This window comes from Falco peregrinus, chromosome 5, assembly GCF_023634155.1.
Source record: "Falco peregrinus isolate bFalPer1 chromosome 5, bFalPer1.pri, whole genome shotgun sequence".
Lineage (NCBI taxonomy): Eukaryota > Metazoa > Chordata > Aves > Falconiformes > Falconidae > Falco > Falco peregrinus.
The window spans coordinates 41,884,623-41,903,040 of NC_073725.1; positions in this window are offsets into that span (position 1 = coordinate 41,884,623).

Genomic DNA, 18,418 nt, shown 5'->3' on the forward strand with positions numbered 1-18,418 from the left:
AACCCAGCACTGCCAAGGCCATCACTAAACCATGCCCCTAAGCAAATTTACTTTTGTCAGAACTACTGAATCTTATTACAAGTTCAGCATTTGCATGTCCTTCTAGTCCACAGTCATGCCAGAAGAGGGAAATAATTTCAACCGTCTTATGGTTAGATATGTTGAACTGCTGTACAAGCATTGAACTTAGCACTCTCTGACCTTTTGTCCTTTGAAAGGTGACGAGGCTGCTATTATGGTGGGGCTGCAAAATGCGAAGTGGAAACTATTTCAGTTTGATTTTTGGAGAAGATTTTTTCATCAATGACAAACCGTCCCTGGAGGTTATTTATATCATCACCTGCTTTTCAACCTCATTACAAGGCTTATTGTATTTTACAGGATCAGAGATACATGAAACTGCTCTGATTGTCTGCCGTTTCCCTCCCCACTATTTGTGTCTGTGTAGATAAAAATACGTGTGGTCACAAAGAAAACCAGGTATGGGATGGTAAGGGGACCTCCACTAGTCCTGCAGCCTGGTTCAGAAGTGACAGCTGAAAGGCCTGCTGTGACACACTAAACAGAGAAAACGTCTTCTAACACCTCAGGACTGGCAAAAGACCCAGGGAAAGTGGATGCACTCAAACTTCCACTCTGGGTTTTCATAACTAAATGTGACAACAGCAACAAAGAAACCTCTCCCATCTCTTCTTTTCTTCAAAAAGCTGGAAAGGATTTTTTTTGCACGTTGATTCTCATCTTGATTCCAGGAAAGAAACAGCTTGAGAAAGCACATGCCTCCCATGAAATAACCAAAACTCCAAACCGCTCCTCGCTGTCTGTTCTGTTCCTGGCCTTCTGATCTATGCTAATTGCTAAACTTTGAATATGCACTTGAAATTTTCTGTGGGCAATATGACTCTCTTCAAATAAAAATAGATGCCAGAAATTCTTCTCTAACTGAAATACAGAGAATGACATTTAATGTAAGTGTTTAATCATTATTAATTGCTTTGGTATTCACTGAAATCATGATGGGTTCATTTGAATGTACAGCATCATTTCTGAGAATACTCTGAACAAGTACATACACCAGATCAGAGTAAAAAAAGCATAGTGAAGCCTTCTAGGAATGTTATTTAATCCACAGAGGTGTGCATTGGACATGGTTAAAAATTCCAAATTTGCCAGAAGATACCTTTAAGAAACAACACCACCTATTTTACCCTATAGACAGTTTTGTTGAAAAGCTGAAGTGTAAAATATCATCAAAGCATAATTATTAAAATCATTCATTTAAAAAATCCATGTTTTAAAATATTGTTCACAACAATATTTTTTCTTTAAAAATTGTTCACAACAAGTTTTGTGATAAAGCTAAGTTTTGAATTTTGTTTTAAAAGTCAACCCAAAAAAGAAAGCACTAGCTCTAGCCCAGGTCGACAGGCACCAAGTTATCAGGCAAATTACACATGACCTGTCGGGGAATATGGCATCCCATAGCCTTGCCAAAAAGGCCACAGGGATCTCTTTTGCGAGTGCAGTGAAAACTGGTAGCAATCCTGCCAGCTGAGGGGCACAGAGACCCCAGAATATGGTAAGACAGTTTTCAGTTGTGACCCTTTCTCTGTTAAAATTTCTCAATGCAACCAGTCAGGACTCTCTCTAACCTCTTAATGCAGAGGTCTGGTGCAAATTTCTCCATTTCTCTCTTCTCTGAAAAACCCCGTTAAGATTTCCAAGTTCTTTACAACATCAGAAATACAGTGACATAAGCTGGCAGATCTAGCGAATCGGGCAGGTATAGCCACACAGGGCAACACACAGCCATTTGTTTACAAGTACATGCACACATATGCCATAAATTTAGTTTCAGAATAAAACAAGTTTAAAATTTTACTATTTCTTCTTCTTGTAACTAACACTTCTTTCCACTTTCCTGCTTATTACGTATACCATTTTCTACTTTTCAACCATGAATCCCTTAGCTGAACGGGATCAAACTTTTCAATACCGAAGTTTGCTACCAAGCCAGTCGATGGCATTGCAATTTTACTCAGTTTTCATTGCTGAGAATGGCATGGTCTGGTAATGGGCACCAAACAGAAAAAAGAAAAAGAGCCTGGGCAAAGGGAAGGAAAACAGTTGTTCTATTGGAAAATTCTATCTTGATGATTGGGAAGAGCAAATAATTTTCTTTTTAAAGTTACGTTTCTAAGCAGAGCAGGCTTTTATAAACTGCATAACTATGGCTGCAGGAATCTAGAACAATGGACACTAAGAAATCATGAGTTAAAAATAAATGTTTCTGGGAGACAATAAAATCACTTTACATGACAGTTCCTATTCCCCCATTTCAGAAGGTGAGTGCACAGCTGAAGACACATAGTGGTGAACTTTTGGGTATCTATCCCTATGTTGTACCTTTGCTACCCATCCTGTCACCCTTCCTGCACACTGAATACAATACCACAGTAATGCATTCCTCTGTCATATTAATAATTGTACCTTAGCTTCCATGTTCTACATTTATGTTTGGGAAAGCATAGACGGAGTCATCTGGCCTTTTACATATAAAAGTTGTTATTTTATCTTAATGCAACAGAAGAATAGTTATGATACTTAACCATATACAAAAGTTATTTTGAACCAAGTAGAAAGATTTAAATAGCAAAGTTTATATATTCTTTTACAAAATATAGAGATTTTTTGCTCTGCTAACTTAGAGCAGCTGAAGGAGCAAGCATAATGACATTTTCAAGTAAGAAGAAATCTGGCTTATTTGTAGAAGCAAGGCAAAAGGTGATGGGAGATGTGAATTCTCTTTTTCAAATTAGAGAAAACATTTGAAAATATATGCCTTAAACTCTCTACTTTTACATTTGCTGATAGAATTCTTGATAGAATTGGAGTCATGCTACTACTGTCCAAAAGATCAATATTGGAGTTGGTAGGAATTTTTCTGGTAAAATAGCTTTCTGTCACAAATATGTCAACTGCTCAAAACCAAAAGTCTGTGCAAAAAATAGATGTGCTTCAATAAAGATGACTATGCTGGGGGTGGGGGGGGGTGGACGGGGGTGGACATTCAGAACTAATATTTGCATCCTAGCCTTTTTCCCTCAGATGAGTGTCCAAAATACTATGTTTTCAGTCATTCTGAGGTAAGCAAGACCAGAAACAGAATTTGCAAGGGGAGGTTAGGATGTGCCCACCTTATTTTGTATGGCATGACTTTTGCTTTTAAATGTGAGACAGGGAATAAGCATCCCCTTTCATTCCCCCATGCACATCTGTCCTGAACACAACATTTACATCTGTCCTGAACGAGAACCTGTCTGATTTTCTCATTTCTCCAGCTTGAAAACAGGTAAACATACTTGGGCCCCAAGTGGAACAGGTAATCAAGAAAACTTTTCCAAGGAGGCTGAAAAATATTTCCTATTTGGACATATTTAATATTACCAGTGGCTGAAGAGCACTTTCAGAGTCTTAAAAAGGTGTTCAAAAAAATGTTCTTTCACAGCTAAGTGAAAAAAAAAAAAGCTTGACAGCAAGATAGCTGTTTTCACAATTAAAAACACCAGCAAAACTGTAGCTAAGTGTTTCAAATTCAGTTCAATCAAATGATAAACTGCAACCTGTATGAATCCATCATCAATAGCCAATGGCTTGCTACCTAACTGCATACCCTCTGGCACATAGATGCAGTCTCATAGTGAAAATAAGGCATTTAAAGGTATTTTGTGCAATTTTTTCAAGTCAGCAATGAAATTTAATTCTTTTTTACAACTGGAACTTCCCACAATGGTAATACCCCCAGTAATATGGTCTTCACAGCCATTAAGAATGTGAATAATTATTACTGAAAGAACTGTTGAAAATGCAACTGTAAACCAACAAATATGTCTGAAGCCTTCTAATGCAGTTACACGTGACACGGAGAAACAGATTTCTAGTTGTTAGAGGTGGAGGTAGAAGTTGGGTGATTTAGGCACTAAAGGATATTAAATTGTGGCTCTGTTTGAAAGTTGGTGTTCATTACACAGAAAAATGAGCTGTGATGTGTACCATCATATTAAACATAGAAGAGGCAGAAAAAATTCCCTAAATTCTTACCAAGTTTCATCATTTTAAAATTAGCCCTTTTAAGGCTACATGCTTTTTAAAGAAAATATCCCCTGCCCAGCAATAGGATTTGTAATTGTTCATCAATTCATCAAAACCAAAGCATGTCAGAGGCTCTGGGTTCTCACAGAAAAACAAGAGTGAAAGAAACTGGGGAGATATTTAAGAGGACAGAATAAAGAGAAAAAAGTAGGAGACTGTGTTTACATAAATGTAGATATATATAAATAAATAACAAACAGGGTTAAACTCAATATTTAGGACTGCAAAATCTTTACAGACTTCAGCTGATATAAAAGGTGTGTGGAAATGTAAATATTTTGGGTTTGATTGTCAGAAACATGAACATCTGCAGGTCATTTTTTAGTGTGTAAACATGAACCTCTAATGCTAGGGAAACAAAAAAAATAAGGTTGGAAATACCTGTAATGATTTTGTTTGTGCTTTACTGTATTCTTGTCATCAAAGCTAAAGTAAGTATCTAACCAAGAAGGATGGAAAGGAGGTGAGAGGAGAAGGGAAGGTATGAAAAGATGAAATAACTATCTCACTGTACACATGGACCCTGGTTTCCAGAGTCCTGGGGTAGTATCTAGCACTAGATGCATTGCCATCTTGTAGAGATCCACTTTCACTGATATATTTAGAAGCCATTAGTAGAAAGTACTAGAGAAGTGCAGAGTGTTGTCACTGAAGCAGAGCAACCAAAAGCAATTAATGGACTCCAAGAGCATGAGCCTTATGGAGCAGAGAATTTTGTCTCAGCATTTCAACACCACAATCATAAGTTTGGGTCAAATGACTAGATCACATGTAAATGCCTCCTTTGATTTAAAACCAAGATGTGGATACTTTGCTTTCTCCCTCAGTAAATTGTTAGTTATTGGTTAAAAAACAGAGCATTGTTTCTAATCTGAGTTTGTCTAGCTATTTGCCAGATAATTATTTTCCCATTTATAATTATTCTGTAAGACTTACTAAGAGGCCAAGTTGTAAGTAACACAGGTAACACCAATCTCATGTTCTGCCGTTTAATTTTCAAGTTTAAAATTGCATCTCAAGAAATTGTTACGAGAAGTAGACATTTGTAAATGTTGACATTTTCATGTCTTGTGTGAAAACCTCATGAATTTCAACAAGGCCAAGTGCAAGGTCCTGCACCTGGGCAGCCCCCAGTATCAATATAGCTGGGCAGAGAATGGATTGAGAGCAGCCCTGAGGAGAAGGACTTGGGGGTACTAGTGGATGAAAAGCTGGACATGAGCCAGCAATGTGCTCGCAGCCCAGGAAGCCAACCATAGCCAGGGCTGCATCAAGAGAAGCGTGACAGCAGGTTGAGGGAGGGGATTCTGCCCCTCTGCTCTGCGCTGGTGAGACTCCACCTGGAGTGCTGCATCCAGCTGTGGAGCCCTCAGCACAGGAAAGACATGGACCTGCTGGAGCAGGTGCAGAGGAGGGCCACAAAGATGATCAGAGGGATGGAGCACCTCTCTTACGAAGACAGGCTGGGAGAGCTGCGGTTGCTCAGCCTGGAGCAGAGGCGGCTTTGGGGAGACCTTACAGCTGCCTTCCAGTACCTAAAGGGGGCTTGTAAGAAAGATGGGGACAAACTTTGTGGTACAGCCTGAAACGATAGGACAAGGGGTAATGTTTTTGAACTAAAAGAGGGTAGATTTAGAATAGATATTAGGAAGGAGTTCTTTAATGTGAGGGTGGTGAGGCACTGGAACAGGTTGCCCAGAGAAGATGCAGATGCTCCATCCCTGGAAGTGCTCAAGGCCAGGCTGGATGGGGCTTTGGTCTAGTAGAAGGTGTCCCTGCTCATTGCAGGGGGGTTGGAACTAGATGACCTTTAAGGTCTATTCCAACCCAAACTATTTTATGATTCTATGTAAAACAGTTTTCTTTTTTTAAAAAAAAAATCAACATTTTATGAAGAAAAAATGTTGCTCTAAAAAACTCATGAATCTCTGAAAACCATTTTCTGTGATGAATCTAGCAAATTCAGGGGCACTCCCCTTTTAAAAAATGTAACTTTAGAATATTCCTCTTGTTTTGGAAATGTTCAGGCTATTCAAGGACTGAACAATATCTTAATATCTGCAAACCAGTATCATCCATAACTTTGACTGTAACTTTGTTCAGACAGCAATTATATAGTCTGTGTCTCTGTGGCCTAAACAGACTTATATGTGTATATAGCATTATTTCAGCATGCAATTACCACTAATTATTTAATATGTCCTCATTACAAGCTGCACTTGGAAGCATGATGACTATACGCTTCAGAAATATAAACTGGGTTTTTATATTGTTTATTGCATAAAAGATTATTTTCTGGAGCTTTCTTGCTTCATAAAATCTTTTGTGATAGAAAGTATTTTTTTTTTTTTTCTGCTTAAGTACCTTTAAGAGGAGAGATTACGTGAAGGAAAAAATGATAAACATATTCAAGGACAAGAGATTTAGAAAAGGTAAAAATTCTTTGTGGTCAGTCTATTAAAAGGGTGGGAACTAAAACTTTGGTCTAAGATATCTAGGAAATCCTCTTTGTCAGCATCCACTGATTCTCAGACATCTGAAATGCAGATATTTTATACAAAGATGTATAAAATGAGAGTATTCTGAGAGGATAAGGAAACAGACTTGTCATGAAAAACCACATCAGAATGACCTGAATCACACCCAAAATGCAATTTGTTTTCAGGAGAGGAATTTTCTTGAGATATTTCATATTTTAGCTGTTACTCAATTGTGTCTACATTTTTATATCACAAATGAAACCGTTTGCATGTATTTGCTCTCCCAGTTACAGAAAACATCCCTGTTTAGATAATTTGCCTTGGAAAGATGCTAGGGGCATAGGTTTAACCAAAATTAAGCACCTTTCCTACAGTGAGATGCCAAGTTAATTTACACGCTCTTGCATCACATGCCTAATGGCAAAATACACACAAGCTCTAATCTGAAACCCAAGAACTATATAACAGTGCACATCAATATTAAACCATGCTTCAAGCCTTGAAGATGAGAAATCCAAATCCATTACCAGGCATTTTTGGGCAGCAGAAGATATACCTACCACATTTTATAGCACATGCTTACATCCTTAGAACTGTAGGACTACAAGCAGCCTAGACCTAAGACCTTGTCTTGAAGTTATCTACACCAGAGCAAGCTCCCATGAACATATTAAACTGCACCAATTACTTTATGCTGCTTTAATGTAGATCTGATATATTCTGTTGGTTTGCATTGGTCCAGTTTCCTATTGAGGGAAGACACATTCCCTGGTGCTTCAGTACACCAAGACTCAATGCTAACGGATTGATGGCCTAAGAAAAAATGATGTCTCTCCTACTGCAACACTTATATACTGAAAGATTAAATAGCAGACTGCTGAGCCTGGCTCTCCCCCTCTTCTTGACCCATGTGTTCACTGACTCACAATTCAGCTGGTAGAGGATTTAGCAGTGCTTTCACTAACACTTCGGTACCAAAAAAAAATCTCTGTAAGCCTCATCTAGCTCTGATGAGGTCAACTAAGTATAGGAACAAGTTGTATCACTAGACTGGGAATCTAACTCTTAAATCCTGAGAAAAACCTATTGTGACTCTACTGATAATATTATAATGTCATAGCTCCTTCTTGGGTATTTCACTGAAATTGTAGTTTTAAAAATGCTTCTGCTGATCTTTAAAGAAAAGCAAGAAAAATCCTCCTGCTGCCCCTCTTCCAGCCCCTACTGTATATGTAAAAAAAAAAAAAAACAAAACACCAAAGCTTTAATTAAGAAACTAAATCTGGGGGCTTTGATTTCAGTTACGGCACTGAAAACCAGTTTTCCTTCTGTGTCTGCAAAATCGAACACAGATGCATTTGGGAGTATTTGTACTGCTGACTGTTTGACTGGCATCTTCAAATAAATTGTTCATGGTCCAAGTACTCAGGTATAAAGTTTACACAATTGAATTTGAAGTGGAAGAAGCAAGCAAAGCTTGACACCTGCTATATCATGGTTTTAAAAATATATCTCTTTGTACCTGAAGTCCTGTTTGCACTAGGAACGACATTTGCTCATCAGTCAGGACGTTAGCTCCTAAGTCACTCAAACAACACATGAAAATATCCTGTACCCTCAGATGTCTGCATGTTTTCATACACAAAACAGGAGCTGTGCCCTGGACTTATATTACTTTATAAAGTGTTATGGGACGACTTGATCACCACCCAACTTTTAATATTAAGCAAAAGTGATTATCAGCAGAGACCTTTTAGTAAAATAAGTATAATGGACATTGATCATGTGAGATCAATAGAGTGCCTTAGAGCAAGTAGTTAAATTAAGATAGGTAGCCTATTGTCTTCTTCAGGACCCTATTTAACTGCCTTTTTGAACTCAGGCCTCCATAGCCATCGATATACAGCACTTCTAAGCAAACCATGCAAACACTTTCCCATAGCAAGCAACAGACCTGGAAAAATTGTGTAAGGAAACAGTGACTTGTGATGAAGGAAGACACAGCAGACAGGAGAAAATCTATGATTCCAGCTCTGAATGCCACACAGCACTGCAGTGCCTTCTGTTGAGGCAGTGTGAGCAGGACAGACAAAGACCCAGCCTGCAGGAGTCTGAACTACCTTCTCCTTTGACTGGGGTGGTCAGCTAAACCTCACGTGGCTGGGCAGCATAGCAAACGCTGGACTCTCACTGCTGATACTCTGAATGTCCTCTAGAGAAACAAAAGAAAGTCTCTAGGGCTGTTAATTTGGCACCTTTCTTGAGCATTAAATTCACACAAAAAAATTAAGAGGGGAAAAGTCCCCAACCTAGTTTAGCAGAATGACACTAGTGGTACCGAGTTGCAATAAAATGCTAAAAGTGTGAAGTGACTCTGTTCTCAAAGCAGTCGAAAAGGTACTGTTCAAATGCAGCACTAAGCATAACTAATTTATTCTGGTAGTGTCTTCAGGCTGCCAAATACATTTTAAAAAGAACCCCATTTAAAATGCATCCTTAGAGCAAAACGTACCAGTGTTATCTAATTGGACAGTGAAAGGAGCAGATCGCTGTCTCCCTTTCAAGCAAGAACGCTGCAAGAAAATATTTCTGTTGCAGCACAATAACAAAGCTGTAGGTGACAACTGCATTTTCCTATCAGTTTCAGCCCTAATAGGTCAGTACAATCACTATCACGCTAGGCTTCAGCTTGCTGTGTCAAAAAAATTAGAACAGACAGGCAGCACTTTAAGGCAGTTGATACAATTTACCTTGACTTAATAGGGTCTTTCTGTGGGAGGATGGCTAGGAGTATCAACAGTCCTACAGATATGTTCACACCTTTCTTTGGTGCTTCGTAGTATTGGCTGCTTCATGATATTGGTCACAGAGATATTTAGCTTGCTCAGAAGACTTGTGTAGTCTTTTTTGAATGTAATATCCCAGTCTTCATTCTATAAATATTAGCAGGTTATTTTTTTTTTTTTTTAATGTTCGTCAGATACAGTTTTTTCCAGGTTTTTCATGGCTGCTTGCTTTCTACACTATTTAATCTGCAGGCATACTTTGGAGCTGACCTACTGTGTACTGCTTCTGCCATGCTCCCAACAGAAAGACTGACAGAGCTCTACTGGCCATGCAGGAGACAGTCTCCGAGTTCCTTCTTTTCTAGATGAAGCAGCTATTTAAGGCAACTTAGACAAATTAGCAGCAAATGTCCTGTTGTTTTACAGAACATCGTATTTTCCAGAAAGTTAAGAGATGCTTTAATATCAGTGTAAAGGTGTCTTTGTTAAAAGAAGCAACCACTTCTCAGGTTCCCTGAGGTAGGTGGTATGACTTAGAGAAAGCTGTGACCAGGATCCCCACCACTGGCTGGAAAGTTGCTAGACATCAAGGGCTGAGCATTGGGTCTCGCTGAGTCCAAAATATTGGCATGTAACATTGTTTCTGAATTGTAAGTATTCTCTCTAATTTAACAGAGGAAGCCACAATTTGATAGAACACAAGTAGCTGGATCTGGCTCTGCATATTCCTCGCAAACTGGCACCCATATGACAGATAATTACATGAAATATTCATACCAAGTTAACATTTCTGAATTGATAGCTTTTCAAATGGGAAACAGAAATATACCCAAATTTGTGAAACGTGCTTATTAATTCTGATTAATTTGTCCCATCTGTTTTGCTCAGAAAATGATCTCTCTGTAAACATGGGCTTCCATGTATGATTGTTGTCACTGGTACAAACAAGAGGAGGATTTCAGTAAGTATAATTTTCACACCCCTTTGCACAGAAGTAACTGATTATACAATCTGTATGACAGTATAGGAACTCAGGCTTACAGCTTCTGCAAGGCAATTAAATAGGCAAGTACAGTGTCCCAAGTGCAGTGTCTGAGATAATTAATATAATATTTGGAAACTGTAGCTTTTTCTCCTAAAATGCAAGCTCTTCTGATTTATCTATCACTGAGAGAGGAGAAAAAAACACTCCTGTTCATAATAGGAATATTGTGACATGAGACTTGGTATGTTGTCCAACATAAGCAAGGCAATAAATCAAAGAACACGGCAGCCAGATTTTTAAAGAAAGAATGCTTTCAGCTGAAAGAGAACTGTCCTTGACTTTCTTCATCTGAATGTAAAACTAAGATTCAACAGCAAATACAAATAGAAATAAAAACGTACATACAAAATAACTGTAGCTCTATCCTCAGAAATCAAAACATGGGAAAAATGAGAAATTTCTCCCTGTGAGATTTTGCAATTGATGAATGCTGTTTCAGGATACAAGGGGATACTGTCATCTCATAATTTAGACTGCACAAAAATTAACCAGAATAGCTCCTTTTGATGCCTGCTCCTGTTTTTGTGCATGTGTACTTCTGCGTGCATGTGTATGAGGATGCATGTGTGGCTTTCAGTTCTTTGCTACCTTTTATCTTCCTTTTTTTTTGCCTGGAAGATCAACACAAAGAAGGGAAAACTGACTAACGCACCTCATGCTGAAAGTTTCTCTCCAGGGAGAAATGCCTTTGCCCACACAGCACACCATTAGAACCGGTGAGGCTCCACATGGGAGCACAGGGCTTCCCACGTGCAACAGCCTGCAAGATCAGGGGAATTAATGATGCAAAATATTGTCTAATGCAAGCACTTGACTAAAGAGCAAAATAACATAGATCTAAAAACTCAAGGAGCTCCTTACAATGACAGAATAGAAAACATATTTTTTTCTTTGTCCTGTCCTTCTCCCACAAACATTCAATACGAGAAAATCCCTTTTATTGGTTTGCCTGATCTACAGTTGGTTATTCTTGAAGAGCTGTCAGTTTTCCCCTTTCCCCATGGCTGCATCAATTCCTGCACGGTGTGCACAAGGCAGAAGGGAAACATTTTTACTTTCAGAGCTGGATTCTTGTCACTGTTAGAAATTTTGCAACTGAGGAATTATGCAGAGAAAAGGTAAATCCAGGTCACCCTCACTCCAGCAATCCCCAGCTGCTGCAATAGCCCCTGGAAGTGACAGTAGTTAGCCTTGAAATTTCTAGAGCTATGTAATATGGCTGGAAGCAATACCATCTAGTATACAGTTGGTATCATACAAATTAATACAGTGTAAATTCTCCTACTTTGTTGCTCACCCCAGTAGCTCGCTCTTTCCCTTTCAGAAAAGTAGCTGTGCTGATCAATAACTAGAAAATCTGTTAGAACCAGAGAAAATTGTTTGCCTTGTGAAAACTGGTTCTTTCCTGTAAACATTTGCTTTTAAATAGCATGGACTGCCACTGCATCCTAGATTGAGCAAGCCAGCAGAAATTGCTCACCCTGGTTTGACTTGAAAGGGGCAGTCATTTCTGCTTCTATCAATCAGCCTCAAACTTGACCCTCCTCCCACCCAACTTATGGTCAACGCCAAGGGACTGCAGGATCAGGATCATTAAGCAGTGCTGAATGGACAAGTCCTAAAGTGAAGCAGAGGGACAGTCAATTGTAGGCAGAATGCAGCAGATTTATATCCACTAGGTGAAAGAAAAATGACTCCTAAATGGGCTGGAGCAGCTGTGAAACTAGTCTGCCACAAGCAAGGATGAAGCATGGCAATCTCAGAGAAGAGCCTCTTTGCTATCCAGCTCTAAAAGCAATTACCATAGATAAAAGCAAGTTCCTGGCAGGGCAGGCAAATTGACAGGGCTCAGTTCTTAAATAGCAATCTGATCCCAGGGGAGCTTCCAGGTCACTTGCAGACCTACCATCACAGCAGCGTTACTGACTGAAAATATGACAACAGAGTAGGAGTGGGAGAGACTGTCCCTTCAAACACACTGATGGTGTCCAGAAAGAGAGGCATTAAAGAGAGGATTCCACGTGGAGATCACTGTTCTCCATGCAGGTGTTAGGGGAAGGCAATATAGTCAGAGCTGGTAAGAGTGGCCTTCAGCTTTAAAAATCAGAAGTAAAACTCTCAGGCATTTAAATTTTTAATTGAATCCCCTTTTAGTGTGCTAAATCTGATCAAGATTAGTGTTTGGTAGTTAATTTCACGGATCAGAACAATTGTTGCATAATCTCCCAAACACAATTCTGTAAGGCCTAAAGCTGAATTACATTTTGGCTGTGAGTACAAACTCATATTATTTTTTTAATAAAAGAGGAATTAATAATCTATTACATTGTATGGGGAAGCATCTATTTGGTCTAGTGTTATGCATTAGTTTATATCAAAATTAAAAAATTAGATAAAAGATCAAGGTTAAAGTGAAGAGTTAGAGGAAGACTGGAGAAAATGCAGTATCTTTCATTTCTCTGAAAGAAAGTTTTGAACTGTGTGTCTCATGAGCCATGACAGAGAGCAAAAACTGAGAAGACAGAGCAGAGCAAGGAGCTGGACACCGAAGCATGGAGAGATGTATGCTTAGTATTACTTAGAGAGACAGGTGAAAACAACGGGTAAGTGAACAAGTGAGAATAAAAGATCAAGAAGATGCAGTCAAAGCTGAAGTGGTAGCAGATGGCCATACTGCAAGAAGGGAAAATAAAGAAACTCTACGTGTGAAAAAATATAGAGCAATAATATAAGTTTTAAAAAAGAACCCATCACAAATAAAACTTTTAGGACATAGATGGCTGGAGACAGAACTATCAAAGTTTTACTCAACAGGGAGATGGTTAAAGACATCATGTGTGTAACTTTTTCGCTGTCCACGTAGGTTTTTGGACCAGGGTAGCTTAGTGCAAAGTACAGGCAAGCTAAGGCATGCATGGGTGCATCATGATCACTAGGGGTAACCTAGATAGCATTAATAAGTACAAATACTGGAACTGAACTTCCCTTGATCTAGCGCTAACCAGTTTCAGATCCATCTGTTCCATTTTGGATAGCAGCCTGGATGTTTCGTGTTAACTTCATATGCTTCTAAATTGCCATCGGTTGTATATTCTATTAAATAATGTTCACAATTCAACAAATGTCTGGACTGAATAAGGGCGATATTCTCCTCACTAATTTCAAAAAGACTGCTCAGAGAATGAGGCATAGAAGACCTGATCTCATGCTCCTAAATTCACTCCTAGGTTTAAAGAACACTACTTACAGCATCTTTCTGTGCCCAAATTAGCAGAGAAACACATTTAAACAAAATTGAAATGTGGTTTAAGCAAACAAGCCAAAGGCTTGTAAGCCAAATTTTATCTTTTCTTAAACATAAGCAATCTCATGACCTTCAGAGGCCTTTTCCTAAGCAATGGAAATTTGAGGCTATAAAGGACAAATCTTGTTTGCAATAAAGAAAAGGGAGGTAAGGAACTGATTTAAGGAGATAGGATTTGATCCAGTGAGTTAGTGAGAAAACAAAAGTCTAGCATCTCTTTATGGTTTAGTTTGAAACTGTAGAGACATCTCCATTTCAATTCCTCTCATTAAGGAGTCTTCTCATTCTCAGTTTCTCTCATTACAGACAAAGTTTAAAAGGTGGCAACTAACTGGAACAAATTGTGTTTGTACAGTGAATTGAAATCTAGTGGCCCGAAGTTTTCCCCTCAATTACATCCACATGAAAATATTGGTAACTTTGGTATTAATTGCAAGTACAGATGGTACAAAAGTAATTTATCTGCAGCTCTTGGGATTTATCAGAAGAATGAAGGTAAAGTGGCAGGTTGAAGTGACCACTCTTGGTTTACTCATGTGTGTTATCACTGATCACCAGCAGAAACAGGCTTGAATTTTGTGCTACTGAATGAAGTCATCCTAGCACTGAGCTAGAAACAAAGCAGTAGTTGTTTCCAAAATTCCTCCCCATAGTACTAGAAAATGATGTTGAAGTCCACAGTAGTGAGTGAAACAGTAAAAGTCATTCTAACATTTTTTTGTCATGTCTGTAAAAAAATACTTATTTCTTGAAAAGAGATGGAAATGTTTATTTGGGAATCTTTCACTTTCCACCAGCAGCCTGTTATAAATTATGCAGATTGCCCCATCGTCCCATCTTTTACTCTGGCAGTGCAACCAGAGATCTTGTTCCTCTCTTTCTTCTGTTCCTCTACTGTGTAATCACCAACAGTAAGACACCTGCAGTTTGAGATTATATGTTACTGGTAAACCTGTCATTTTCTAAAAAAAGTCTGTGTAGTCATTTGTCATCTAGATTGAGTAGATTTATGTACATGTCTTTGAAAAAATTCCTCTTAACTCAGAGGCGAACATGTGCTTTTTGCTGAAAATACCTCAGAAGCTTACAGACTCCCAGGAATACTTGTCTGCATATTCTTTTCTGGGAAAAAAAAAACCCAACAAAAAAAAACAAAACAACAACAACCAACAAAAACCACAAAACAAAACAGATCAAACAAAAGCTTGAAAATACTTATCCCACCTTAAACATTAATCAACAAGATAACATGAGAGTTACTGTCACATAACCTGCTTACATATTCTAGACTAGTAAGACAAAGAAAAAACAGATGAAGATGCTGAGGCAATTGTATTCAACGGCTGTAAAGCTATTGCTTATTCTCCGACTTGGTCCTCCAATCTCTCTCAGTTATAAGAAGTAATTTATTCTGCATTATTTCCTTGTATTTTAAGCAGACATTAATTTCAAATATAAAGAGAGAAATGGCATTCTGAAATAATATCAAAAGCTGAATTCTGCGGACTTTCTTAATGATCAGCCTAGCTTGGCTATTTCTAAATACCCTCCGCTAACTCAAATAATAACTGAGAATGTAAGATTAAGTAAGTCTTTAGTCACAGACATTATTGTTCAGCCTTTTGCCTCCAGAAAACCGTAACACAATATTTTTCAGAGACATATTTACTTTTGTGGTTAATGAATAACTTTGTGTCATTTCCAGTTAAGTATTATGTATTGCCTACTTCTTCCAATTTTTATTTGCTTCTTGGAGCACCTGCAATTCAACACTCAGACTGGTACCTACATCTGCAGCATATCAGAATTTTTCAAGAACAGCCATTGCCATCTTTGAATAACACTGCTAAGCAAAAAAACCCCACCAACCCTCCTAAACAACAAAGACACACCTGAAGCCCCTTCCAAACAGTCACGGTTGATTTTAAAACCCTACTTACCATACAATTCATCTCCCACATAAACTGAGTGACTCCTGTCTGTTGTTCTGTCATCTAAGAGCAACAGGCATATGCCAGACTGACAAGCAAATTATTCTTTCTAACCCTCTCAATTTATGGAATCTGTTTGAAAGGCGAAGGGGGGAGCCTTTTTATCATGATCAATAAAGGGTTTCCCTGAAGGATTTTGCATATTTTACCCTTGCCAGCTGAATTTTCTCTGCAGTGTTTTGTATGTTCTGGGGTTTCTATTTATTCATGCTACCAACTTGTAAATTGTGCATTATATTGCATATATGCACAAGTGATGCTTCCCATTTCTCAATGGTATGTGCAAATGCTTATGTTTGCAATGGCCCTTGCGCAAATACTGCCTGAAATCACATTTTGCCTCTTTTTCCTTTCCTTGCTTATTATCTTTCTGAAGAAAGAATAATAGTAATCTGTGGTCTTCAGTCACTAATTTTTATTAAAGCAATCTGGAATTCTCTTTTCTTCAAGTCATACTAGAGGAAAAAATCATACACAGCATCATATTGAAGAAATGCTTGTTTTTGCCTGGAAGTTTGTTTTTCCAGTTAAGTTAGTTGGCCTAGTGAATGCTATAATATTTCACTGTTACCACAGCCCCCCAAAAGGAGCTCATTTCAAAGAAGAAAAATATTGCGTTTAAGCTAGTGTAAACATTATCAATTGCTGAGTAAACCAAAACATGGAATGTTTTTTATATCTGCTGTAACACCTGAGTAATTGAGCCCTGAGCAGAAGATTTTGGGCTGGAGATCACTTGGTCCCCAGGGTCCCAGTGAAGCGGCTCAGCTATTTCCATAGTAGCTGGGTGGCAGTGGCTGTCGCAGCTTCATGTCCTGGGAAATCCCACGCAGGTTTGGAACCTCTGTGCACCCTCTGGGTACAGCCCCTTTATGGCACTTCCCTCCAAGTCACCCTGAAGAGCATTCCCTTGCACCAGGTCTGGTGTTGCACCTACTGACCTGTTCTCCTTCCTCTGCCCTTGGAAAAAGAAGAGATGCTACTGAAGGTCATACGCTGCAAGTGTTTGGTCTTTATTTTGTGTCTACTGTTAAATACTGGACAGGGTTTACAACAGTGTCCCAAATGGGAAAAAGATTGGTCATTGACTTCAGTGTCCCTTTTGGTCACTGCATGGTGGAGGTGGACAAAAGCACAGGCATTTAGCCCTGAGCGGACTGTAACTTCTCCAAAAGCTACTGGCACAAGGCTTTTCTTTAGTGCAGACCTGGCAAAACAAGTAACATCTCTCCTTTTTGATAGTAAAATGCTTCTCCTTGTTTCTGAACCATGCAATACAGATATTTTAGTTTTTGATGTTACTGACAGTTGCCACTGCTATTTCTATGGCAACATAGCTAAGGGGTTTTGGGGGGTTTTTTTCCCCCCCAATTTCACAAGCCATTTAATGTGGTAACCAATTCAATATTTCTAGGAAGCCCACAGCCCAGTTTTCAGACTTGAGAAAGAGGATACAAATGCCAGATACATTACACAAGGTTGTATATCACCTAAATTGTGAATACAGTGTCATATGTATAGACTCTGCCAGCTGCTGACTTGTTTTCACTGTTCACTACACATTTGGTCTGAACGAGACAGTCTCATTACTTTATGTTTACAAGCCTCTGCTTTGTAGCAGGTTGAAGTCAAGGACATAAAAAATAAATATATAGTTCCTTACTTTGATTTGGACATACTGAAGATTGCTTTAAAGAGAAGCTCATTCTATGTGTGTAAAAATGCAGATTGAATATGGTTTTACTTTGTACCTACCCAAGTTTTAATGCTGCTTTTATATTTTAAAACACAAAAGAGATGTAGAAGTGCAGGCCTTATGTAAAATTCATCGCAAATCTTCAAAACAGGTTTGATATGGCCAGTGACAAATGATGTCCCATAAAGCACTGCATGACTATTTTTCACATAGCTCTCATACATAATTTCTCCTGCATTGATTGCACAGCAATATGAACATGTTGAAATACAAGGCATTATAAATGACAGGCTTTCATATCTCCACTTAATCTTTGCAGGACCCATACTCACTTGACTTCACATCGGAAGCAAATAAAAACAGGTGACACCAACAACTGGAACCATCCCAGTAGCTTAGCTCTCGCCATCTATCCGTACTAATCACTGTTGCATATATCTGTGGTGACTGGCTGCTAATTTGAAAGATCCTAAGTGGTTTGCTTGCTTCATCTTCCTTCATCCTTACTGGGCAGTAACTTCCCTTCCAGTTGAGATCCTAAAGTTCCAGCCTTTCCACACCAATATCACCAGTCATTGTGGACTCTGCCCCTCAGGTCTAGTATTCTCACGATGCTTTCCTTTTTTTAAAAAACAAAAATTCCATTTCTCCATCACTGTCACAAAAGCACAACTTTGCCTTACCTCCTACCTCTCTGAAGTTGTTTACTTCTGCACCCTCCTCATTTTTCATCCACTACCTCCACTTTTGTCTTTCACTGTAAGATAGATGATAGAAGGCCTGAGCTGTGTTGGCTTTCATTCACAGTTTTGCCCACTCACTTCCTGCAGCACAGGATTATCTGGGATCTGAATAAAAGCTAGGATCAGCTCCCGCAGGCAATGAACAGCTGTATTAAAGACAGGCACACCAGAATCCATTCTCGGGCACCGTGCTGCAGCGGTGAGCGCAGCTGAGGCTCTGC